Raw genomic sequence first — 26053 nt, forward strand, 5'->3', positions numbered from 1 at the left:
AAATGATGCTTTGTGTTTATTAGCAGGTAAACATGCGTACTTTCTACAGAGGAATAGTATTTGTATCTGTTCACAGGCTTCTTTCATAGTGTCACCCGCAGGGCTTTAAGTGGGACGGATCTCTATCTAGCAGGACCACCCTTCACTCTGTATGTCAATTCAAAGAGACTCCTGATAGTTCTTTCACAGTCTCATCATTTCAGAAATGATGCTTTGTGTTTATTAGCAGGTAAACATGCGTACTTTCACCAGAGGAATAGTATTTGTATCAGTTCACAGGCTTCTTTCATATTGTCCTACGCGGGGCTTTAAGTGGGACGGGTTTCTATCTAGCTGGACCACCCTTCACTATGTATGTCAATTCAAAGAGACTCCTTATACTTCTTTCACAGTGTCTGCATTTCGGATATGATGCTTTGTGTTTATTAGCAGGTAAACATGCGCACTTTCACCAGAGGAATAGTATTTGTATCAGTTCACAGGCTTCTTTCATATTGTCCTACGCGGGGCTTTAAGTGGGACGGGACTCTATCTAGCAGGACCACCCTTCACTATGTATGTCAATTCAAAGAGACTCCTTATAATTCTTTCACAGTCTCTGCATTTCAGAAATGATGCTTTGTGTTTATTAGCAGGTAAACATGCGCACTTTCGACAGAGGAATAGTATTTGTGTCTGTTCACAGGCTTCTTTCATATTGTCATACGGGGGGCTTTAAGTGGGACGAGTCTCTATCTAGCAGTACCACCCTTCACTATGTATGTCAATTCAAAGACACTCCTTATAGTTCTTTCACAGTCTCATCATTTCAGAAGTGATGCTTTGTGTTTATTAGCAGGTAAACATGCGTACTTTCTACAGAGGAATAGTATTTGTGTCTGTTCACAAGGTTCTTTCATATTGTCATACGCAGGGCTTTAAGTGGGACGGATCTCTCTAGCAGGAGCACCCTTCACTATGTATGTCAATTCAAAGAGACTCCTTATAGTTCTTTCACAGTCTCATCATTTCAGAAGTGAATCATTTTAAATATTCTAAACAACGAAGCCATGGTCGTTGCTTTTTTATCTGATGCATCTAGGGTGACTCACCAGCATGGGTGCATATTCAGAACACTGAGGGTAAACATTCAGGGCAGGGGCTGCAGTGGTTTCCAGACTCTGAACTGTTTCATACATTTGTGACTTAAGAAAAGAAAGTGCATTCAAATCGGATCCGTACAGTCCCCGCAGCGCCATAGTGCACTCTCAATGATCTGGGAAAGTGAAGCCTGCCAGAAATGAATGACGTCACACAAGACATACAGACACTTAGCAGTTTCACATTCTTCTGCTCGTGTTCTCTTCTTTGTAACTTACACCGCTGATAACTAGTCTTCTTCCCTGCATAGAACTGCACACGTTACCTTTCATTATTTGCCTTTCTCAAACAAGTCATAACGCTTTTTCAAAGTTCCTTTAAATTATATTGCAGAACAGCTCACCAAGTTAAAACTTTTTTTTTTTAATTACTAATCAGATAGGAGTAACCTAATGCATTTACCAATGCTTGTTTACATTGTACTACAGTTAATTAGATATTCAACATACATTAACAAGCATTGGCATATCCAATAGGTCTCGCCTTTGGGACCTTAATGTTGTTGCACCAAGGATATTGTGCTGCATAACTAAATGCCTATAAGGTCCCAAAAGTGAGACCTATTGGCTATGCCAAGGCTTGTTTTGCATTTGTCACCTCGTGTGGGCCAGGTATGCCCAGATGTGGGTCCCACACTATCCATGCCACTGGAGTCCAGCTGTCCTGGCTGATGAGGGCTGAAAGCCCGAAACCGTTCCTAGGATGCTTGTTTCCAGTTCAGGGAGGGCCTGGCCTGGCAGTTCGGGCTGGACTGTTCCCATTGGGTGCAGGGTCAAGATTGATTTGCATATGGCTGGGTACAAACTGGAATAATACAATTAAAAATGTCAGTATGTTTTTAGGTCTCGCTGAGTCAGCGCGTATGCGCTGCTCGGAGATACTTTAGTAAGTTAGTTTTGAAAATGGTACAGGCTGGCTACAGCCTTGAGTTCACGCGAGCGTGCACACGCTGCAGCCGCCATCTGTCTCCTCAGTCATGGGTCATTAAGTAGCTTGTTCCTTTCTTTCATGGCTCAGTAAGCCTTACAGCATGCTCCTCTACCCCCTCCCACGCAGCCCTCCTCCTCTGTTCGAACCCCCTTCGCTGCCCAGCCTTTCGTCACAACCAACACATAAACATTCAACACACAGACCCTCATACCCACACACAGCCACACAAACACACAACCACACACAATCACACCCACAACCACACACACCCAACCACACACAACCACACACACTCACACACAACCACACACACTACCTCACACAACCATACCCACACACAACCACACCCACAACCTTACATAACGACAACCACACACACAACCACACACACACACAACCACACCCATAACCACACACACAACCACACACACAACCACACAAACAACCACACACACACACAACCACATCCACACACAACCACACCCACAACCTTACACAATCACAACCATGCACACACACACACACAACTACACACACACACAACCACAGCCACACCCAACCACACTCACAACCACACACACACACACAACCACACACAACCACACCCACACACAACCACAAATGCACACACACAACCACATACAACCACATCCACACACAACCACACTCAACCACACTCAACCACACACACCCAACCACACCCACACACAACCACACACACAACCACAAATACACACACAACCACACACACACACACACAAAACCACACACAACCACACCCAACCACAGTGGTGCTGTAGTGTGGTGCTGCACAGTGGTGCTGTACAGTGGTGCTGTACAGTGGTGTGTACAGTGGTGCTGCAGAGTGGTGGTTTATATTGGTGTTGTAAAGGGGTACTGTAGAGTGGTGCTGCAGAGTGGTGCTGTACAGTGGTGCTGCAGAGTGGTGGTTTAGATTGGTGCTGCAGAGTGATGCTGCAGAGTGGTGCTGCAGAGTGGTGGTTTAGATTGGTGTTGTAAAGGAGTACTGTAGAGTGGTGCTGCAGAGTGGTGCTGCAGAGTGGTGCTGTACAATGGTGCTGCAGAGTGCTGCTGTACAGTGGTGCTGCAGAGTGCTGCTGTGGGTAAGGAGCTTGAAGGTGATCCTCTTGTTGACTGGGAGCCAGTGCAGGTTTCTCAGGTGGGCGGTGATGTGGCTGTTGCGAGTTAGTCCGATGATGAGGCGTGCAGAGGCGTTTTGTAGGCAATGGAGTCTCTTCTGGAGTGTGGCCGTGGTTCCTGCGTAGAGGGCGTTGCCGTAGTCCAGCTTGCTGCTGACGATTGCTTGGGTGACCGTCCTTCTGATTTTGGTGGGGATCCATCTGTAGATCTTTCAGAGCATGCGGAGGGTGTTGAAGCAGGAAGAGGAAACAGCATTACCTTGCTGGGCCATAGAGAGCGTGGAGTCCACAATGAACCCCAGGTTGCATGTGATGTTGGTGGGTATCAGGGCAGCTCCCAGCATAGCCGGCCACCAGGAGTCGTCCCATGCGCAGCGGGTGGATCTGAGGATGAGGACCTCCCGTCTTGTCCGAGTTCAGTTTCAGCCGGCTAGTCTTCATCTAGTCTGCAACAGCCTTCATTCCCTTTTGGAGGTTGGATTTGGTGGTGGCCAGGTCCTTGGTGAGGTAGTGGATCCGCTGGGTATCGTCGGTGTACAAGATGATGTTCAGGTGGTGTGCTCGGATGATGTTGGCGAGCGGTGCCATGTAGATATTGAAAAGGGTAGGGCTGAGGGATGGTACTTGGGGTACACCGCAGGTGATCGTGGTGGCTTTGGATCGGAAAGGGGGAGGCGGACTCTCTGGGTTCTACCGGTGAGGAAAGAGGTGATAGAAGTAATTAGCAGTATAAGCACATTGAACAAAATAAATAGTTCCACCATCTTTCTAAAACAATGTACATATGCCAGCATATAAAAACTGTATCGGGCGTTTTCCTACGATGCTTTCCTGTGTGTGTGTGTGTGTGTGTGTGTGTGTGTGTGTGTGTGTGTGTGGTTGTCTCTTACTCCCATTCCCTGGAGGGAGAGTTTGTAGCTCCCCATTGTAGAAGAGTCGGCTGAGAAGGAGCTCACTGCATTGAATAATTTCTTGGTATACACTTTTTATTAGTATTGCAGGAAATCACAATGATTGATTGTCTCTTTTGTATTCTTCTTTCCCACAGGGTCTTCCACTTCAGTCCCTTAGGTGAGCCTAGGCCGCTGTCATCCCTTGGACAGAAGGAAAAGGCTCAGGTAAGTGTTTTTGCTTTATGATTTAGTCAAGGGAGGATGTGAGGAATAAATAATAGCTATGCATAAATGGGAAGGGAGGGGCTAGAGGTTGGAGTAACCAAAAGAAAAAGAGTAGTCGATGATTTCTGCTTTTGTCTTTCTTTTCCGTCTCACTTATTTCCTTTACCCTGGGTCCCTTTCACCCCTCTGCCTCTCCGCCCGTCCCTCTCTGACTCAGCCTCTTTCCAAAAGCCCCGTAGACGCCCATGCACCTGGAAGAGCAAAGTCCCTCCGGGGCCGTGGCGTGGTGACGAGTTCAAATTTCGAGATGGCATTGATTGATCGGAAGTCTATAGAAAAACGGATGGAACCATCCGGTTTCAGAACTATGACATTGGGGGAGGACCAGTTACTGCTGGAAGGTTTTATGACTCCTAGTTGTAACATGCTCTCTATTGCGGCAGGAACCGCGTCCCGCCTAGCGCATGGTATTCTGTAGGGGCGTTGTTTTATTACTTCATTTGGTGGGGTAACAATGGCATGCTCGACGATTGTTGTTTTTCCCGGGAGGTCGGAAAAGATGGAGGAGAAGGACTCTAAGAGGGTCTGAAGAGACACTTTCTGTTCCTCTGTTAGATGTTCGTTTATGAGCAATTGAGTCAATGTTGAAGGAATGGGTTTTTAGTCAGACAAAATTGTAATGGGTGTCTTTGGGGAGGGGTCCCAACAATTTCTTTAGTAGATTTATGTGGTATATCTGGGTTTTGGTTGAGGAAAGGCGTAACCGGTAAGTAGTGAGGCCTATCCTTTCAACAACTACATATGGTCCCTTCAATTCTGCCCTTTTTTGGCGTATAGAGGAAGGTAGGAGTAGGAACACCTAGTCATGGACTTGTAACTGCTGTCACCTCTTTCCTTTATTGCAAGACATCTGCTAGCTTCTTTGAGCTTTTTCTAGGTTGTCATGAGCAAAATCTCGCCGTTTCTGTATGCGGTTTCTTAGGCTTTGGGTGTATTCTAGAGGGTGTTGTGTGTCTTCTTGTTTCTCTTGTTCCCAGTGGCAACAACATGTCCCATTCTTTACCTTCGGTGGTTAGCATTTTCTTCATGGTTAGATTGAAGGTGGCATTATATCGCTTGCACAGACCCTCTGTCTGAGGGCAATAAGCCGATGTTCTTATTTGGGTAATTTTCAAGGTTTTATAGACTTGTTTCATTAAACAAGAAACAAAGGGGGAACCCTGGTCTGTCAAAATCTCTGTGGGAAATCCTACCCTCGAAAACAGTTCTAGTAACTTTTCACTGATGTTTTTTTCGTGCTTGGTGTTCGTAGGGGAAATGCTTCTGGGTATCGAGTTGCGTAATCCACAATAACCAGTATATAGATATATAATGTTTTCGATTTTGGGAGAGGACCCAGTAAATCCATACTTATCCTCTCAAAGGGGTTATCAATGATTGGTAGAGGATGTAAGGGGTTTTTTGGGGTCCTTCTTCTGACATATTTCACACTCCCTGCAGTATTTATGTACATTGGCGAATATCCCTGGCCAATAAAAAATATCTCAACACAGTCTGGAATAACACACCGGACCCCACTCCTCACAGGCGGCCGGTGCCCCCTGGATCCCCCCCGGGCCCTGCAGCCCCCACGGACCGGAGCACGAGCAGAGGGGAGGGAGGCCTCTGACCCCGCGGGTCCACACGTTTAATGAAGAGTATTTATTTATTTATTTATATCTAAGTCAACCTTGTTAAGAAATTCTCAGGGTATTTTATCTCGAACACTAAGAAACAATGACTGCTAGAAAGAACAAAGATACCTGGCTCTAGAATGATCCAGGGGTCTGGACAGAGAGACGGACACTTGGACACTTTATGTTTTATTATCTCTCTTCTGCATTTTCTATTTTAAGAGCAAAGCTCTGCCTTTCCTGTTCACATAGATCACTAGAGGTGACAAGATATATTTGCCACAAAAAGCCCCTGAGCCTAGCGCGAGGGATCCTAATGCTGAATGTATGCATGTGGGATGGTGTCTGCTGTGTTAAATGTATGCATGTGGGATGGTGTCTGCTGTGTTAAATGTATGCATGTGGGATGGTGTCTGCTGGGTTAAATGTATGCATTTGGGGTGGTGTCTGCTGTGTCAAATGTATGCATTTGGGGTGGTGTCTGCTGTGTCAAATGTATGCATGTGGGGTGGTGTCTGCTGTGTTAAATGTATGCATGTGGGATGGTGTCTGCTGTGTTAAATGTATGCATGTGGGATGGTGTCTGCTGGGTTAAATGTATGCATTTGGGGTGGTGTCTGCTGTGTCAAATGTATGCATTTGGGGTGGTGTCTGCGTTGTCAAATGTATGCATGTGGGATGGTGTCTGCTGTGTTAAATGTATGCATGTGGGATGGTGTCTGCTGTGTCAAATGTATGCATGTGGGGTGGTGTCTGCTGTGTTAAATGTATGCATGTGGGATGGTGTCTGCTGTGTTAAATGTATGCATGTGGGATGGTGTCTGCTGTGTCAAATGTATACATGTGGGAGGGTGTCTGCTGCGTTAAATGTATGCATGTGGGATGGTGTCTGCTGTGTCAAATGTATGCATGTGGGATGGTGTCTGCTGTGTTAAATGTATGCATGTGGGATGGTGTCTGCTGTGTTAAATGTATGCATGTGGGATGGTGTCTGCTGTGTCAAATGTATGCATGTGGGATGGTGTCTGCTGTGTCAAATGTATGCATGTGGGATGGTGTCTGCTGTGTCAAATGTATGCATGTGGGATGGTGTCTGCTGTGTTAAATGTATGCATGTGGGATGGTGTCTGCTGTGTCAAATGTATGCATGTGGGATGGTGTCTGCTGTGTCAAATGTATGCATGTGGGAGGGTGTCTGCTGCGTTAAATGTATGCATGTGGGATGGTGTCTGCTGTGTCAAATGTATGCATGTGGGATGGTGTCTGCTGTGTTAAATGTATGCATGTGGGATGGTGTCTGCTGCGTTAAATGTATGCATGTGGGATGGTGTCTGCTGTGTCAAATGTATGCATGTGGGATGGTGTCTGCTGTGTCAAATGTATGCATGTGAGATGGTGTCTGCTGTGTTAAATGTATGCATGTGGGATGGTGTCTGCTGTGTTAAATGTATGCATGTGGGAGGGTGTCTGCTGCGTTAAATGTATGCATGTGGGATGGTGTCTGCTGTGTTAAATGTATGCATGTGGGATGGTGTCTGCTGTGTCAAATGTATGCATGTGGGAGGGTGTCTGCTGCGTTAAATGTATGCATGTGGGATGGTGTCTGCTGTGTTAAATGTATGCATGTGGGATGGTGTCTGCTGTGTTAAATGTATGCATGTGGGATGGTGTCTGCTGCGTTAAATGTATGCATGTGGGATGGTGTCTGCTGCGTTAAATGTATGCATGTGGGATGGTGTCTGCTGCGTTAAATGTATGCATGTGGGATGGTGTCTGCTGTGTCAAATGTATGCATGTGGGATGGTGTCTGCTGTGTCAAATGTATGCATGTGGGATGGTGTCTGCTGTGTTAAATGTATGCATGTGGGATGGTGTCTGCTGTGTCAAATGTATGCATGTGGGATGGTGTCTGCTGTGTCAAATGTATACATGTGGGAGGGTGTCTGCTGCGTTAAATGTATGCATGTGGGATGGTGTCTGCTGTGTCAAATGTATGCATGTGGGATGGTGTCTGCTGTGTTAAATGTATGCATGTGGGATGGTGTCTGCTGTGTTAAATGTATGCATGTGGGATGGTGTCTGCTGTGTCAAATGTATGCATGTGGGATGGTGTCTGCTGTGCCAAATGTATGCATGTGGGATGGTGTCTGCGTTGTCAAATGTATGCATGTGGGATGGTGTCTGCTGTGTCAAATGTATGCATGTGGGATGGTGTCTGCTGTGTGAAATGTATGCATGTGGGATGGTGTCTGCGTTGTCAAATGTATGCATGTGGGGTGGTGTCTGCTGTGTTAAATGTATGCATGTGGGATGGTGTCTGCTGTGTGAAATGTATGCATGTGGGATGGTGTCTGCTGTGTCAAATGTATGCATGTGGGATGGTGTCTGCTGTGTTAAATGTATGCATCCACGGGATGGTGTCTGCTGTGTTAAATGTATGCATGTGGGATGGTGTCTGCTGGGTTAAATGTATGCATTTGGGGTGGTGTCTGCTGTGTCAAATGTATGCATTTGGGGTGGTGTCTGCGTTGTCAAATGTATGCATGTGGGATGGTGTCTGCTGTGTTAAATGTATGCATGTGGGATGGTGTCTGCTGTGTCAAATGTATGCATGTGGGGTGGTGTCTGCTGTGTTAAATGTATGCATGTGGGATGGTGTCTGCTGTGTTAAATGTATGCATGTGGGATGGTGTCTGCTGTGTCAAATGTATACATGTGGGAGGGTGTCTGCTGCGTTAAATGTATGCATGTGGGATGGTGTCTGCTGTGTCAAATGTATGCATGTGGGATGGTGTCTGCTGTGTTAAATGTATGCATGTGGGATGGTGTCTGCTGTGTTAAATGTATGCATGTGGGATGGTGTCTGCTGTGTCAAATGTATGCATGTGGGATGGTGTCTGCTGTGTGAAATGTATGCATGTGGGATGGTGTCTGCTGTGTTAAATGTATGCATGTGGGATGGTGTCTGCTGTGTCAAATGTATGCATGTGGGATGGGGTCTGCTGTGTCAAATGTATGCATGTGGGATGGTGTCTGCTGTGTCAAATGTATGCATGTGGGAGGGTGTCTGCTGTGTCAAATGTATGCATGTGGGATGGTGTCTGCTGCGTTAAATGTATGCATGTGGGATGGTGTCTGCTGCGTTAAATGTATGCATGTGGGATGGTGTCTGCTGTGTCAAATGTATGCATGTGGGATGGTGTCTGCTGTGTTAAATGTATGCATGTGGGATGGTGTCTGCTGTGTTAAATGTATGCATGTGGGATGGTGTCTGCTGTGTTAAATGTATGCATGTGGGATGGTGTCTGCTGTGTTAAATGTATGCATGTGGGAGGGTGTCTGCTGCGTTAAATGTATGCATTTGGGATGGTGTCTGCTGTGTCAAATGTATGCATGTGGGATGGTGTCTGCTGTGTCAAATGTATGCATGTGGGATAGTGTCTGCTGTGTCAAATGTATGCATGTGGGATGGTGTCTGCTGTGTTAAATGTATGCATGTGGGATGGTGTCTGCTGTGTTAAATGTATGCATGTGGGATGGTGTCTGCTGCGTTAAATGTATGCATGTGGGATGGTGTCTGCTGTGTCAAATGTATGCATGTGGGAGGGTGTCTGCTGCGTTAAATGTATGCATGTGGGATGGTGTCTGCTGTGTCAAATGTATGCATGTGGGATGGTGTCTGCTGTGTTAAATGTATGCATGTGGGATGGTGTCTGCTGTGTTAAATGTATGCATGTGGGATGGTGTCTGCTGTGTCAAATGTATGCATGTGGGATGGTGTCTGCTGTGTGAAATGTATGCATGTGGGATGGTGTCTGCTGTGTCAAATGTATGCATGTGGGATGGTGTCTGCTGTGTTAAATGTATGCATGTGGGATGGTGTCTGCTGTGTCAAATGTATGCATGTGTGATGGTGTCTGCTGTGTCAAATGTATGCATGTGTGATGGTGCCTGCTGTGTCAAATGTATGCATGTGTGATGGTGTCTGCTGTGTTAAATGTATGCATGTGGGATGGTGTCTGCTGTGTCAAATGTATGCATGTGTGATGGTGTCTGCTGTGTCAAATGTATGCATGTGTGATGGTGCCTGCTGTGTCAAATGTATGCATGTGGGATGGTGTCTGCTGTGTTAAATGTATGCATGTGGGATGGTGTCTGCTGGGTTAAATGTATGCATTTGAGGTGGTGTCTGCTGTGTCAAATGTATGCATGTGGGATGGTGTCTGCTGGGTTAAATGTATGCATTTGAGGTGGTGTCTGCTGTGTCAAATGTATGCATGTGGGATGGTGTCTGCTGTGTCAAATGTATGCATGTGGGATGGTGTCTGCTGGGTTAAATGTATGCATTTGAGGTGGTGTCTGCTGTGTCAAATGTATGCATGTGGGATGGTGTCTGCTGGGTTAAATGTATGCATTTGAGGTGGTGTCTGCTGTGTCAAATGTATGCATGTGGGATGGTGTCTGCTGTGTTAAATGTATGCATGTCGGATGGTGTCTGCTGTGTTAAATGTATGCATTGGGATGGTGTCTGCTGTGTTAAATGTATGCATGCGGGATGGTGTCTGCTGTGTCAAATGTATGCATGTGGGATGGTGTCTGCTGTGTCAAATGTTCAGCATGTTCTTTAGTCAGTCCTCGAACAGAAATGAAAAACAAAGCTAGTTTGTCATTCAGTTTGGCCAGTCTCGGAGAAGCCTGATTTAAGGTATAATCTCCAAATTGCACTTGCTATGCTATGAACTTTGTTTTTAGGCTACCATGCTGTCATGAATGTTCAAATCAATTAGATCTTCTGAGCAGCTGCAGTGCCTGCTTGCCTTACGTTACTGAGAACTGCAGTCACGCAGTCTGTCTCTGGGTAGTGCCCTTCCATTTCTGGTGCTTTGTAGTAGTTTTAAGATCTTTTTACAGGTTCCCATTACTCAATTGAGTGTAATTTCTGATTTTTATAAGTTTTCCTCATGATTTTGCTCATGATAAAGTGTCGCTCATACATGTTGAAATGTCACTCATAATTACAATGACATTTTGAAAATGTCACACATTGCAATCTGAAAACTTGGCAGCAATGTGTGTGATAGCTGTATTGGATGAACATGGACTTTGAGACTGTCCCCCGGGATATAAACGTTCTTCTGGGGTTACCTCTTTGCCCAGGGATGTGGGGATGGTTCTGTAAGCCTTGGTAGAGCTGGAGACCAGGTCACTTAGAAGCGGGTGATGGTACACATAGAGTGAAGCAAGAACCCATGGACATAGAATGTGTACACATGGAGTGAAGCAAGAGCCCATGGACACAGAATGTGTACACCTTGAGTGAAGCAAGAACCCATGGACATAGAATGTGTACACATGGAGTGAAGCAAGAACCCATGGACATAGAATGTGTACACATGGAGTGAAGCAAGAGCCCATGGACATAGAATGTGTACACATGGAGTGAAGCAAGAACCCATGGACATAGAATGTGTACACTTGGAGTGAAGCAAGAACACATGGACATAGAATGTGTACACATGGAGTGAAGCAATAACCCATGGACATAGAATGTGTACACATGGAGTGAAGCAAGAACCCATGGACATAGAATGTGTACACATGGAGTGAAGCAAGAACCCATGGCCATAGAATGTGTACACATGGAGTGAAGCAAGAACCCATGGACATAGAATGTGTACACATGGAGTGAAGCAAGAACACATGGACATAGAATGTGTACACATGGAGTGAAGCAAGAACCCATGGACATAGAATGTGTACACATGGAGTGAAGTAAGAACCCATGGACATAGAATGTGTACACATGGAGTGAAGCAAGAACCCATGGACATAGAATGTGTACACATGGAGTGAAGCAAGAACACATGGACATAGAATGTGTACACATGGAGTGAAGCAAGAACCCATGGACATAGAATGTGTACACATGGAGTGAAGCAAGAACACATGGACATAGAATGTGTACACATGGAGTGAAGCAAGGACCCATGGACATAGAATGTGTAAACATGGAGTGAAGCAAGAATCCATGGACATAGAATGTGTACACATGGAGTGAAGCAAGAATCCATGGACATAGACTGTGTACACATGGAGTGAAGCAAGAGCCCATGGACATAGAATGTGTACACATGGAGTGAAGCAAGAACCCATGGACATAGAATGTGTACACATGGAGTGAAGCAAGAACCTATGGACGTAGGAGACATGGAGTGAAGCAAGAACCCATGGACATAGAATGTGTACACATGGAGTGAAGCAAGAACCCATGGACATAGAATGTGTACACATGGAGTGAAGCAAGAACCCATGGACATAGAATGTGTACACATGGAGTGAAGGAAGAACCCAGGGACATAGAATGTGTACACATGGAGTGAAGCAAGAACCCATGGACATAGAATGTGTACACATTGAATGAAGCGAGTGAAGCAAGAGCCCATGGACATAGAATGTGTACACATTGATACACATGGAGTGAAGCAAGAACCCATGTACATAGAATGTGTACACATGGAGTGAAGCAAGAACCCATGGACATAGAATGTGTACACATGGAGTGAAGCAAGAACCTATGGACGTAGGAGACATGGAGTGAAGCAAGAACCCATGGACATAGAATGTGTACACATGGAGTGAAGCAAGAACCCATGGACATAGAATGTGTACACATGGAGTGAAGCAAGAACCCATGGACATAGAACGTGTACACATGGAGTGAAGCAAGAACCCAGGGACATAGAATGTGTACACATGGAGTGAAGGAAGAACCCAGGGACATAGAATGTGTACACATGGAGTGAAGCAAGAACCCATGGACATAGAATGTGTACACATTGAGTGAAGCGAGTGAAGCAAGAGCCCATGGACATAGAATGTGTACACATTGATACACATGGAGTGAAGCAAGAACCCATGTACATAGAATGTGTACACATGGAGTGAAGCAAGAACCCATGGACATAGAATGTGTACACATGGAGTGAAGCAAGAACCCATGGACATAGAATGTGTACACATTGAGTGAAGCAAGAGCCCATGGACATAGAATGTATACACATGGAGTGAAGCAAGAACCCATGGACATAGAATGTGTACACATGGACTGAAGCAAGAACCCATGGACATGGAATGTGTACACATGGAGTGAAGCAAGAACCCATGGACATAGAATGTGTACACATGGAATGAAGCAAGAACCCATGGACATAGAATGTGTACACATGGAGTGAAGCAAGAACCTATGGACATAGAATGTGTACACATGGAGTGAAGCAAGAACCCATGGACATAGAATGTGTACACATGGACTGAAGCAAGAACCCATGTACATAGAATGTGTACACATGGAGTGAAGCAAGAACCCATGGACATAGAATGTGTACACATGGAGTGAAGCAAGAACCCATGTACATAGAATGTGTACACATGGAGTGCATCAAGAACCCATGGACATAGATTGTGTTCACATTGATACACATGGAGTGAAGCAAGAACCCATGTACATAGAATGTGTACACATGGAGTGAAGCAAGAGCCCATGGACATAGAATGTGTACACATGGAGTGAAGCAAGAGCCCATGGACATAGAATGTGTACACATGGATTGAAGCAAGAACCCATGTACATAGAATGTGTACACATGGAGTGAAGCAAGAACCCATGGACATAGAATGTGTACACATTGATACACATGGAGTGAAGCAAGAACCCATGTACATATGGAGTGAAGCAAGAACCCATGTACATAGAATGTGTACACATGGAGTGAAGCAAGAACCCATGGACATAGAATGTGTACACATTGAGTGAAGCAAGAACCCATGGACATAGAATTTGTAGCTCTGGCCAGTTGCGGTTTGACTAACCTGCAGCTTTGAGCTCTTTTTGTCAAGAGCCTCTGGAAGCTGTGGGTTCAATGCAGTGGACAAAACATGGGGGTGCGCTCGTTGCTAAAATGGAGCTAGTGAAAGTTGAAAATTAGGCACCCACTGACCAAGTGGACTATTCCCTGTTGGTGAGTGTCACATGTCATGAAAGATTACAGTGAACTGCATATACCATAATGCACTGGGAGTTATGGGGCTAACATTCTGGTAGTTTTAATAATTTGTGTTTTTCCGCTGGTGAAAGGCAAAATGGACTTTCCTCTTCCGGGTCAGTGACGGCAGGTTCATTCATTCATTCATTCATTCAGCTGCATTGCTGTGGTTGTATTTATACCTGTCGTAGCCTGCTCTTAGGGAAGTGGTCCTCCGCCGCCTTCTTTTTAAATAAATCTTGTAAATAGTACCAATGTAATGACGTCGTCAGGCATGGGCACATTTCTCGGGTGGGTTTTGTGTCTCGTTGCAGGTTTTTCTGTGGGGGTTTCCACACTAATACTGTACGTCCCACGGTAAGCAAAGGGCACTCCAAGGTCGTCTGTGGGGGGGCCTCTGGATGATCCGAGCTCCTCAAAGCCGCTGCAGTTTGGGCGCAATAAACCTGCATTGCATGGCGAGGTGGGGGAAAGAATGAATAGTTTAACTGCCCTCCAGGGTAGAGGGTGTCAGCCCTGAATCAGCTGCGCTTAACTCCAAATAACAACAACAGCCTGTGGCTGCTTCAGGGAGACTGAAGGCAGTGACATCAGAGGAGGCAAAGGTTTGATTCAAAGCAGAGAGCGCTCGAGACACACGCACGAGACAACAGAGGCCGCACGGAGCCTCTGGGCAGGAGGGTTATTAATAATAGGATTGCAGCATTTGTGGCCGTGAGCTCAGCCTGGTGGCAGAAAGGATGCTCTGCAGCCACAGTGTGCGTCACAAGTTTACAAGTCGATGGGTTTAAAGCCGAGATTCAGGGCAAGCATTCATTTCATTTGATGTAAACACCGTGAAGAAATGATGCTTTGTGTTTATTAGCATGTAAACATGCGCACTTTCTACAGAGGAATAGTATTTGTATCTGTTCACGGGCTTCTTTCATATTGTCACACTCGGGCTTTAAGTGGGCCGGGTCTCTATCTAGCAGGACCACCCTTCACTCTTTGTCAATTCAAAGAGACTCCTTATAGTCCTTTCACAGTCTCATCATTTCAGAAATGATGCTTTGTGTTTATTAGCAGGTAAACATGCGTACTTTCTACGGAGGAATAGTATTTGTATCTGTTCACAGGCTTCTTTCATATTGTCCTACGCAGGGCTTTAAGTGGGACGGATCTCTCTCTAGCAGGACCACCCTTCACTATGTATGTCAATTCAAAGAGACTCCTTATAGTTCTTTCACAGTCTCATCATTTCAGAAATGATGCTTTGTGTTTATTAGCAGGTAAACATGCGCACTTTCTACAGAGGAATAGTATTTGTATCTGTTCACAGGCTTATTTCATATTGTCCTACGCAGGGCTTTAAGTGGGATGGATCTCTCTCTAGCAGGACCACCCTTCACTATGTATGTCAATTCAAAGAGACTCCTTATAGTTCTTTCACAGTCTCATCATTTCAGAAATGATGCTTTGTGTTTATTAGCAGGTAAACATGCGTACTTTCTACGGAGGAATAGTATTTGTATCTGTTCACAGGCTTCTTTCATATTGTCCTACCCAGGGCTTTAAGTGGGACGGGTCTCTCTCTAGCAGGACCCCCCTTCACTCTTTATGTCAATTCAAAGAAACTCCTTATAGTTCTTTCACAGTCTCATCATTTCAGAAATTATGCTTTGTGTTTATTAGCAGGTAAACATGCGTACTTTCACCAGAGGAATAGTATTTGTTTCTGTTCACAGGCTTCTTTCATATTGTCATACGCGGGGCTTTAAGTGGGACGAGTCTCTATCTAGCAGGACCACCCTTCACTATGTGTCAATTCAAAGAGACTCCTTATAGTTCTTTCACAGTCTCATCATTTCAGAAATGATGCTTTGTGGTTATTTGCAGGTAAACATGCGCACTTTCTACAGAGGAATAGTATTTGTATCTGTTCACAAGGTTCTTTCATATTGTCACACTCGGGCTTTAAGTGGGACGAGTCTCTATCTAGCAGTACCACCCTTCACTATGTATGTCAATTCAAAGACACTCCTTATAGTTCTTTCACAGTCTCATCATTTCAGAAGTGATGCTTTGTGTTTATTAGCAGGTAAACATGCGTACTTTCTACAGAGGAATAGTATTTGTATCTGTTCACAGGCTTCTTTCATATTGTCATACGTGGGGCTTTAAGTGGGACGGGGCTCTATCTAGCAGGACCCCCCTTCACTCTTTATGTCAATTCAAAGAGACTCCTTATAGTTCTTTCACAGTCTCATCATTTCAGAAATGATGCTTTGTGGTTATTAGCAGGTAAACATGCGCACTTTCTACAGAGGAATAGTATTTGTATCTGTTCACAAGGTTCTTTCATATCGTCATACGCAGGGCTTTAAGTGGGACGGATCTCTCTAGCAGGAGCACCCTTCACTATGTATGTCAATTCAAAGAGACTCCTTATAGTTCTTTCACAGTCTCATCATTTCAGAAGTGAATCATTTTAAATATTCTAAACAACGAAGCCATGGTCGTTGCTTTTTTATCTGATGCATCTAGGGTGACTCACCAGCATGGGTGCATATTCAGAACACTGAGGGTAAACATTCAGGGCAGGGGCTGCAGTGGTTTCCAGACTCTGAACTGTTTCATACATTTGTGACTTAAGAAAAGAAAGTGCATTCAAATCGGATCCGTACAGTCCCCGCAGCGCCATAGTGCACTCTCAATGATCTGGGAAAGTGAAGCCTGCCAGAAATGAATGACGTCACACAAGACATACAGACACTTAGCAGTTTCACATTCTTCTGCTCGTGTTCTCTTCTTTGTAACTTACACCGCTGATAACTAGTCTTCTTCCCTGCATAGAACTGCACACGTTACCTTTCATTATTTGCCTTTCTCAAACAAGTCATAACGCTTTTTCAAAGTTCCTTTAAATTATATTGCAGAACAGCTCACCAAGTTAAAACTTTTTTTTTTTAATTACTAATCAGATAGGAGTAACCTAATGCATTTACCAATGCTTGTTTACATTGTACTACAGTTAATTAGATATTCAACATACATTAACAAGCATTGGCATAGCCAATAGGTCTCGCCTTTGGGATCTTAATGTTGTTGCACCAAGGATATTGTGCTGCATAACTAAATGCCTATAAGGTCCCAAAAGTGAGACCTATTGGCTATGCCAAGGCTTGTTTTGCATTTGTCACCTCGTGTGGGCCAGTTATGCCCAGATGTGGGTCCCACACTATCCATGCCACTGGAGTCCAGCTGTCCTGGCTGATGAGGGCTGAAAGCCCGAAACCGTTCCTAGGATGCTTGTTTCCAGTTCAGGGAGGGCCTGGCCTGGCAGTTCGGGCTGGACTGTTCCCATTGGGTGCAGGGTCAAGATTGATTTGCATATGGCTGGGTACAAACTGGAATAATACAATTAAAAATGTCAGTATGTTTTTAGGTCTCGCTGAGTCAGCGCGTATGCGCTGCTCGGAGATACTTTAGTAAGTGAGTTTGGAAAATGGTACAGGCTGGCTACAGCCTTGAGTTCACGCGAGCGTGCACACGCTGCAGCCGCCATCTGTCTCCTCAGTCATGGGTCATTAAGTAGCTTGTTCCTTTCTTTCATGGCTCAGTAAGCCTTACAGCATGCTCCTCCACCCCTCCCACGCAGCCCTCCTCCTCTGTTCGAACCCCCTTCGCTGCCTAGCCTTTCGTCACAACCAACACATAAACATTCAACACACACACCCTCATACCCACACACAGCCACACAAACACACAACCACACACAATCACACCCACAACCACACACACCCAACCACACACAACCACACACACACTCACACACACTACCTCACACAACCATACCCACACACAACCACACCCAGTGGTGCTGCAGAGTGGTGGTTTAGATTGGTGCTGTAAAGGAGTACTGTAGAGTGGTGCTGCAGAGTGGTGCTGCAGAGTGCTGCTGTACAATGGTGCTGCAGAGTGCTGCTGTACAGTGGTGCTGCAGAGTGCTGTTGCACAGTGGGTAAGGAGCTTGAAGGTGATCCTCTTGTTGACTGGGAGCTAGTGCAGGTTTCTCAGGTGGGCGGTGATGTGGCTGTTGCGAGTTAGTCCGATGATGAGGCGTGCAGAGGCGTTTTGTAGGCAATGGAGTCTCTTCTGGAGTGTGGCCGTGGTTCCTGCGTAGAGGGCGTTGCCGTAGTCCAGCTTGCTGCTGACGATTGCTTGGGTGACCGTCCTTCTGATTTTGGTGGGGATCCATCTGTAGATCTTTCAGAGCATGCGGAGGGTGTTGAAGCAGGAAGAGGAAACAGCATTACCTTGCTGGGCCATAGAGAGCGTGGAGTCCACAATGAACCCCAGGTTGCATGTGATGTTGGTGGGTATCAGGGCAGCTCCCAGCATAGCCAGCCACCAGGAGTCGTCCCATGCGCAGCGGGTGGATCTGAGGATGAGGACCTCCCGTCTTGTCCGAGTTCAGTTTCAGCCGGCTAGTCTTCATCTAGTCTGCAACAGCCTTCATTCCCTTTTGGAGGTTGGATTTGGTGGTGGCCAGGTCATTGGTGAGGGAGTGGATCCGCTGGGTATCGTCGGTGTACAAGATGATGTTCAGGTGGTGTGCTCGGATGATGTTGGCGAGCGGTGCCATGTAGATATTGAAAAGGGTAGGGCTGAGGGATGATACTTGGGGTACACCGCAGGTGATCGTGGTGGCTTTGGATCGGAAAGGGGGAGGCGGACTCTCTGGGTTCTACCGGTGAGGAAAGAGGTGATAGAAGTAATTAGCAGTATAAGCACATTGAACAAAATAAATAGTTCCACCATCTTTCTAAAACAATGTACATATGCCAGCATATAAAAACTGTATCAGGCGTTTTCCTACGATGCTTTCCTGTGTGTGTGTGTGTGTGTGTGTGTGTGTGTGTGTGTGTGTGTGTGGTTGTCTCTTACTCCCATTCCCTGGAGGGAGAGTTTGTAGCTCCCCATTGTAGAAGAGTCGGCTGAGAAGGCGCTCACTGCATTGAATAATTTCTTGGTATGCACTTTTTATTAGTATTGCAGGAAATCACAATGATTGATTGTCTCTTTTGTATTCTTCTTTCCCACAGGGTCTTCCACTTCAGTCCCTTAGGTGAGCCTAGGCCGCTGTCATCCCTTGGACAGAAGGAAAAGGCTCAGGTAAGTGTTTTTGCTTCATGGTTTAGTCAAGGGAGGATGTGAGGAATAAATAATAGCTATGCATAAATGTGAAGGGAGGGGCTAGAGGTTGGAGTAACCAAAAGAAAAAGAGTAGTCGATGATTTCTGCTTTTGTCTTTCTTTTCCGTCTCACTTATTTCCTTTACCCTGGGTCCCTTTCACCCCTCTGCCTCTCCGCCCGTCCCTCTCTGACTCAGCCTCTATCCAAAAGCCCCGTAGACGCCCATGCACCTGGAAGAGCAAAGTCCCTCCGGGGCCGTGGCGTGGTGACGAGTTCAAATTTCGAGATGGCATTGATTGATCGGAAGTCTATAGAAAAACGGATGGAACCATCCGGTTTCAGAACTATGACATTGGGGGAGGACCAGTTACTGCTGGAAGGTTTTATGACTCCTAGTTGTAACATGCTCTCTATTGCGGCAGGAACCGCGTCCCGCCTAGCGCATGGTATTCTGTAGGGGCGTTGTTTTATTACTTCATTTGGTGGGGTAACAATGGCATGCTCGACGATTGTTGTTTTTCCCGGGAGGTCGGAAAAGTTGGAGGAGAAGGACTCTAAGAGGGTCTGAAGAGACTCTTTTTGTTCCTCTGTTAGATGTTCGTTTATGAGCAATTGAGTCAATATTGAAGGAATGGGTTTTTAGTCAGACAAAACGTAATAAGTGTCTTTGGGGAGGGGTCCCAACAATTTCTTTAGTAGATTTATGTGGTATATCTGGGTTTTGGTTGAGGAAAGGCGTAACCGGTAAGTAGTGAGGCCTATCCTTTCAACAACTACATATGGTCCCTTCAATTCTGCCCTTTTTTGGCGTATAGAGGAAGGTAGGAGTAGGAACACCTAGTCATGGACTTGTAACTGCTGTCACCTCTTTCCTTTATTGCAAGACATCTGCTAGCTTCTTTGAGCTTTTTCTAGGTTGTCATGAGCAAAATCTCTCCGTTTCTGTATGCGGTTTCTTAGGCTTTGGGTGTATTCTAGAGGGTGTTGTGTGTCTTCTTGTTTCTCTTGTTCCCAGTGGCAACAACATGTCCCATTCTTTACCTTCGGTGGTTAGCATTTTCTTCATGGTTAGATTGAAGGTGGCATTATATCGCTTGCACAGACCCTCTGTCTGAGGGCAATAAGCCGATGTTCTTATTTGGGTAATTTTCAAGGTTTTATAGACTTGTTTCATTAAACAAGAAACAAAGGGGGTACCCTGGTCTGTCAAAATCTCCGTGGGAAATGCTACCCTCAAACAGTTCTAGTAACTTTTCACTGATGTTTTTTTCGTGCTTGGTGTTCGTAGGGGAAATGCTTCTGGGTATCGAGTTGCGTAATCCACAATAACCAGTATATAGATATATAATTTTTTCGATTTTGGGAGAGGACCCAGTAAATCCATACTTATCCTCTCAAAGGGGTTATCAATGATTGGTAGAGGATGTAAGGGGTTTTTTGGGGTCCTTCTTCTGACATATTTCACACTCCCTGCAGTATTTATGTACATTGGCGAATATCCCTGGCCAATAAAAAATATCTCAACACAGTCTGGGTTGTTGTTTCAGGCACACTGTGACCTGCTAGAATGTGTGACTGGGCAAAAAATAATATTTGATAGCGAAATCTCTTGAGAACCACTAACTGTGGGGGATCGTGTTGTTTTCCTATCCTGTATATTAAATTGTTTTTGAGGATGAATGAGGGGATTGAGGACGGTATCACTGGGTTCTGCGCTTGTTGCCAGGCATTCTGGCAGGTGGGGTCTTTGAATTGAGCATACTGAAATGACCAGAGCAGCGTACAAGGGGGTGTAGGAGTCTCCCTCAGTGTGCATTTGAGCAACAAGATGAATTCTCGATAGTCTGTGTCCAAACTGAGTTGTTCGGGTAGGTTGTCCAATACTCCTACCCTGACCAGTAGAGTACTGTTATTGGGTAACTTGATGGGAATTTCGGGTATTGGATAGGTTCTGATGTCTCCATGAACGGAGCAGATGAGTGTATTTTTCTCCATGCCAGTGCTTAATTTGTGCCGGTGCTTTCAGGTGCTAAGCACAAGCACCTATTTCTCAGGGCCGGGTCTATAAGAATTGAGAGCCATGGGTATGCTCCAAAGCCTGAGGAGTGTTGCAGGTGCTGACTTTTTCATGGTGAAGCTTCGTTCATTGTTTGAGGCTCGATCGGAGTCGGTCAGCTACAGAGCAAGTAATGAAGCGGTGAGGGGGGCTGTGGTTGGAGGCAGCTTCAAGACTCTTCAGGGACAGGGCAGGCCTCAATGCAGATGGAACAGGCACAAATCGACTTCCGGGGCACTCCTGGCAGTGTGAGACCTGGTTGCTTCTCCCCATCCAATCCCCCGGGTCTGGCCACGAAGGAATCCTCTGGAAAAGAGAAGGAACAGTTGAGTTTGATGAGAGGACATGGAGCAAGCGGAGGAAGTGGCAGAGGGAACAGTTGGGAATCCCCTAACAACTTCTGGCAGCACTGGGTAAAATGTCAGATCAGTTGGAGGTGAGAGATTTAAGACAAGTACCAGAAATGGATACACCCTAAAAACTAAAAAAAAATTGATGATCAGTCTTCTTTGTAAAATAGGGTCCATGTTAAATACATTTTCAGTTTTTCCCAAGGTGACACATTGAAACTTCTTTTCTAACAAAAGTGCAGATTCCTGCTGGGGCTTATTTAGGGTAGAAATATAAACAACTGTGATTAGCAGAAAGTCAAATGCCATATTTTGTGTACGCATTAGGAAAAAATGTTGCATAGAGGCAGGGACGGAAAGAGTGCTTGGGAGCTAGGGGGGTGTGTTTTCTTGAGCAAAAGGGATAAAATAAGTCCTCTTGCCAGATCTTAACTAATAATGAAGTTGTCTCTTCCAAGAGCCTGGTGTTCCCTCAAAAGATCTGTTTCTGAATTTTATAAAAGGAAAAAGGCGCACACAGACCAGTCCAAGCCCAGCGTTTCTAACCGCCACCCCCAGCTAGTCATTCCAGTCGTTCTCCGAAGGGGCAGTTTGCCCTTAGGCACAATGTGCTGCGTGCTCTGTCAGAGATGGTGCTCGGCGCTGGCAAATGTTGTGTGCAGAGGACTCCAGTCTACCTTTCACTATCGCTTATACTCTGTGCACACGGGGGCGCTGCAGGACCCGGGCTTCACAGGACAGTGCCATGAGTGCACGGCCAGTCATTCATGCTGCAATGACGAGCATTATTAACACACCACCATGGCCACCACAGGAATGTGCATCCCACAGAGAGAAGTGTTAAACTCTGGAACAAGCTCCACACAGGCACAGCCCACCCTCTCAATCACACTCTTACCTCCTAGGTCCAGCGACTCCTCAGCGAGGAGCTCGTACAGAGCTATGATTCTGTTGTGGTGACACGGAGGGATGAGAGTATTTATTTAGGATTTTACTTGCAGGGGCTGATCTTAGGACTACTTTCTTGGTTTCGAATTAACCAGGAACGTTGTTTCCATTGATGCAGCAGGTGCAGTAGCACTGAGGCTCATTCAGTTGGCCTACTGCTATTGTTTACAATCCAAACAGCAGCTAGGAGTGGGGTGTGGGTAGGGGCATTTTCTGCTTTACACTAGGCCCCATGACACACTGGCTACGCTATTGGAACAAAATGTTCTAAAATCAAATCTTGGCTTCCCATTCCAAAAAGATAGTACCCTGATCAAGCTACTCAACCTCTGTGTCCCACTTCTGTTTGCCATGGTCAGGAGTCATACACTTTGCTCTCCTGCTGTACCATTTTGCACCGACATTTGCACTTCTGCCTGATATGCAAAAACAGCTATTTACTGAATGATGTGTGAAAATTGAAGTTTGCAATGGTTAACAGGTTCAAAAGATATTGATTACACTGTGGGCAATCTATAGACATGGTAGAGGAAAACTCTATAACATCAGTACCAAACTGCGTAATTTGGACACAAGAACAGAAGAATGACCAATCATGGCAATAGAAAAAAAGTTAATCTCACAGACGTTGATTTTTTTGAAACCTTATCAGCTATGTTCCTTTAAAAAATACACAATGCGGGGGCAAGATGGCCGCTGAGGGGTTGAGCTGAGCAGTCGCATCACTTTCCTCTCCTGCCCAGAATGACTCTACAGGTTAGGGCGTCGGGCTCCCCCTGAAGTTTTATGGTGGCAAGATGGAGTGAAAAGAATGAGAGAGCATTGCCAACTCAGATTGCAGCTCCGATTTAGAAGTGCAGCAGTAAACTGGGTGAAAGCGTGCATCTGTAACCTGGTGAGTGCGATTAAAGCACTAAAAAGCGGAAAGGATCTCGCTATCGTGATGCCTCCCAGACCCCCGCCGCGACAGGATAAGCCCAGAGAGGTGGCAGACAGGGAAATGAAAGGAGCGGGGAAGGCCGAGACACCGACGGGGAAGGACCTCGGGGCAATCTGTAAGGTACCTGCTATTCCTACTATGCCGCCGAAAAGGAAAACAGAAGTCCGCGGTAAGGCTGTGGTGCTCCCAAAGAAGATACCGGAGAATCACACAGCTTTGAGAAAGATAAATGCGACTACAGTGGAACAAACCTCAAAAGAAGACAGAGCGTGTAAAAATAAACCCAAAGACAGCGGGATGCACCAGCCTACCCTAACAGAGGTTTTCTCCATGACAGCTCCTGAACAGCCGGGCGGTTCGCTGGAGGCGCAGATACCGGGGGAGAGCGTCCGCGAGGACGCAGCGGAGGAGATCGACGCCGCTGGGAGCCCGGTTGCCATGCAACTAATCCAGAGCGCTGAGGCGGCAGCTGCGGGTCGGGCAGCTAGCTTGGCCGATGAGAGCAAAGTAACAGAAGCAGCAATGGAGGATGCTGCTGGAGCGCTTAGACAGCCAAACCTGTCAATGGCAACGACAAATGATTCCACAGTGAAGCGGATGGCGGAGTCTGTAGGTATGACGCTGGTAAAAATGACAAGGGAAATAGACACGGGGGGGTCCCTGGGAAGCGCCGATATGTTGGGGGCCTTGATGCTGGTAGAGGCAGAGATGAAAGAAGGGAATAAAACAGCCCAACAACAGAGAATCAAATCCTGGGGTAGCGTGGAAGCCATGGCAGATGATAATGAACAGGGGGAGAGCAATAAGAATAAGCAACTAACAGAAAAGGTAGAAAGGGGCTCCATAGAAGGCGAGGACTTTTACTCAGTAAACGAGGACACAGAATCGATAATCTCCTCTGAGAGCCAAGAAGAGGAAGTTGAGGATGAGGCAACAGACTCTGGTTCCAGTACTACGGGTAAAGCGTCTACACAAAGAAAAAAACTCTCTAAAATAAGGAGGCGCACCTCAGAGTCCCCCCCCCCATCAAGACAGTCAATTATTGTGGGATTATTCAGCTACATCCCAGGTCTACCAGGACAGCGGTAGTGGTAGTGGAGGAGGTGGGGGCCCTACTCTGGACACTGGACCCCAGCAAAACTCTCTCAAAGCATTATTTGATACCTTAAAGGAGATGCAAGCAGAGGCAAAAACTGAGAGTCGGAGAGCGAGACAAGACTCAAAAAAATCCAGGGCTCACTGAGAAAAAAATAAGGAAGTAGAGGTGAGAGTCACCGAAGTAGAAGACCGCACGGGCAGACTGGAGGACAATGTGGGGAATTGGCAGGCCTTCAAGACTGAACAAGAGAAACTGACAGAAGACATGAGCTGGAAGATGGAAGACTTTGAAAACAGGCAGAGGCGAAATAATGTTAGACTCTTGGGTGTGGCAGAGGGGGCGGAAGGGCAGGATGTCAGGCAATTTGTAGTTAATCTGTTGAAAGGAGCCTTTCCAGAGTCCCAGTGGCAGTGGGACAGGGAAGTACAGAGGGCACACAGGTTCCCTTTTACAATAAGGAAGCCACGAGGTATGGGAGGTACAGGAGGTGAGACTCAGGGGAATTTACCCAGGGCAATCTTGGTAAATATAGGGAACTTTTTACTGAGAGAGGAGATAATTGGCAAGGCAAGACCGGATAGTAGAAGAACTTTTGAAGGTGTTACTTTTTTTGCCAGGCCTGACTTCTGCCACGTCACCATAGAGAGGAGGTGGAGGCTTAGACAGATGATTGCCCCATTTCAGCCCTAGGCTGTGAAGCGTATCTCCTCTTTCCCGCAAGGCTTAAGGTGATCGTAAGGGGGAAGGCCCAGATGTTCTCTTCAGAGATCAAAGCTCAGCAGTTTTTAGAAGAGACAAAGAAACAGAAAGGCGGATAACATGAGGAGGTATAGACTCTTGCTATATAGAGCTCACTCCACAAACTTTTTGAATATAAGCACAAGAAGGGGAGGGTAAACGACACATCAAAGAGAAAAGCAGGAGAGGGATGCGAACAGCACAACTCAAGGCGGGCACGCATAGGTCGGCTGACCTATTTGCCTGTAAAGGGGAAGGGAGGGTTCAGGGGAGGGGGGGCGCTGGGATGGAAGGGGGTGGTTGGGGGCGGGGAAGGGTGGGAGATGGGGGGAGAAAAAGGACATTTTGGATTGTTTTTGTTTTGGTAACTCACACTTGTGGAGAAAATGTGATAAAAGTCATACAACATGAAAATAGCAATGCAGCAGAATCCGAATGTATACAGTACAAGAGGGAGATTGCATGGAGTCAGCAAAAGTGGAATTTTCTTAAACACTTTGTAGGTTTTTTGAAAGGACAAGGGGTGCTTCGAGATGACGTGTAGAATTGCCACGATAAATGTTTGCGGGCTGAATGAAATAAATAAAAGGCAAAGAGTAGCAGCATTCCTTAAAACATTGCGCTTGGATTTAGTATGCCTACAGGAGACTCACATAGAGGGTGTTAAAGGCTACTTACTGG

General features: G+C 46.0%; 1 long non-coding RNA gene across 2 annotated transcripts in view; it reads left to right on the plus strand.

Moving 5' to 3' along the window:
* The window catches only part of LOC144805597 (uncharacterized), a 62577-nt gene that overhangs the window by 13274 nt on the left and 23250 nt on the right, over nucleotides 1-26053 (plus strand). The window contains exons 2-3 of one of the 2 annotated variants that reach the window (XR_013605552.1): nucleotides 4279-4348; nucleotides 19151-19220. This is a non-coding gene — a long non-coding RNA (uncharacterized LOC144805597). The remainder of the gene's footprint in view (nucleotides 1-4278; nucleotides 4349-19150; nucleotides 19221-26053) is intronic. The other variant, XR_013605553.1, reaches the window with a different exon arrangement.

The sequence above is a fragment of the Lissotriton helveticus genome (assembly GCF_964261635.1).
Source record: "Lissotriton helveticus chromosome 1_1 unlocalized genomic scaffold, aLisHel1.1 SUPER_1_unloc_16, whole genome shotgun sequence".
In the NCBI taxonomy this organism is placed as follows: domain Eukaryota; kingdom Metazoa; phylum Chordata; class Amphibia; order Caudata; family Salamandridae; genus Lissotriton; species Lissotriton helveticus.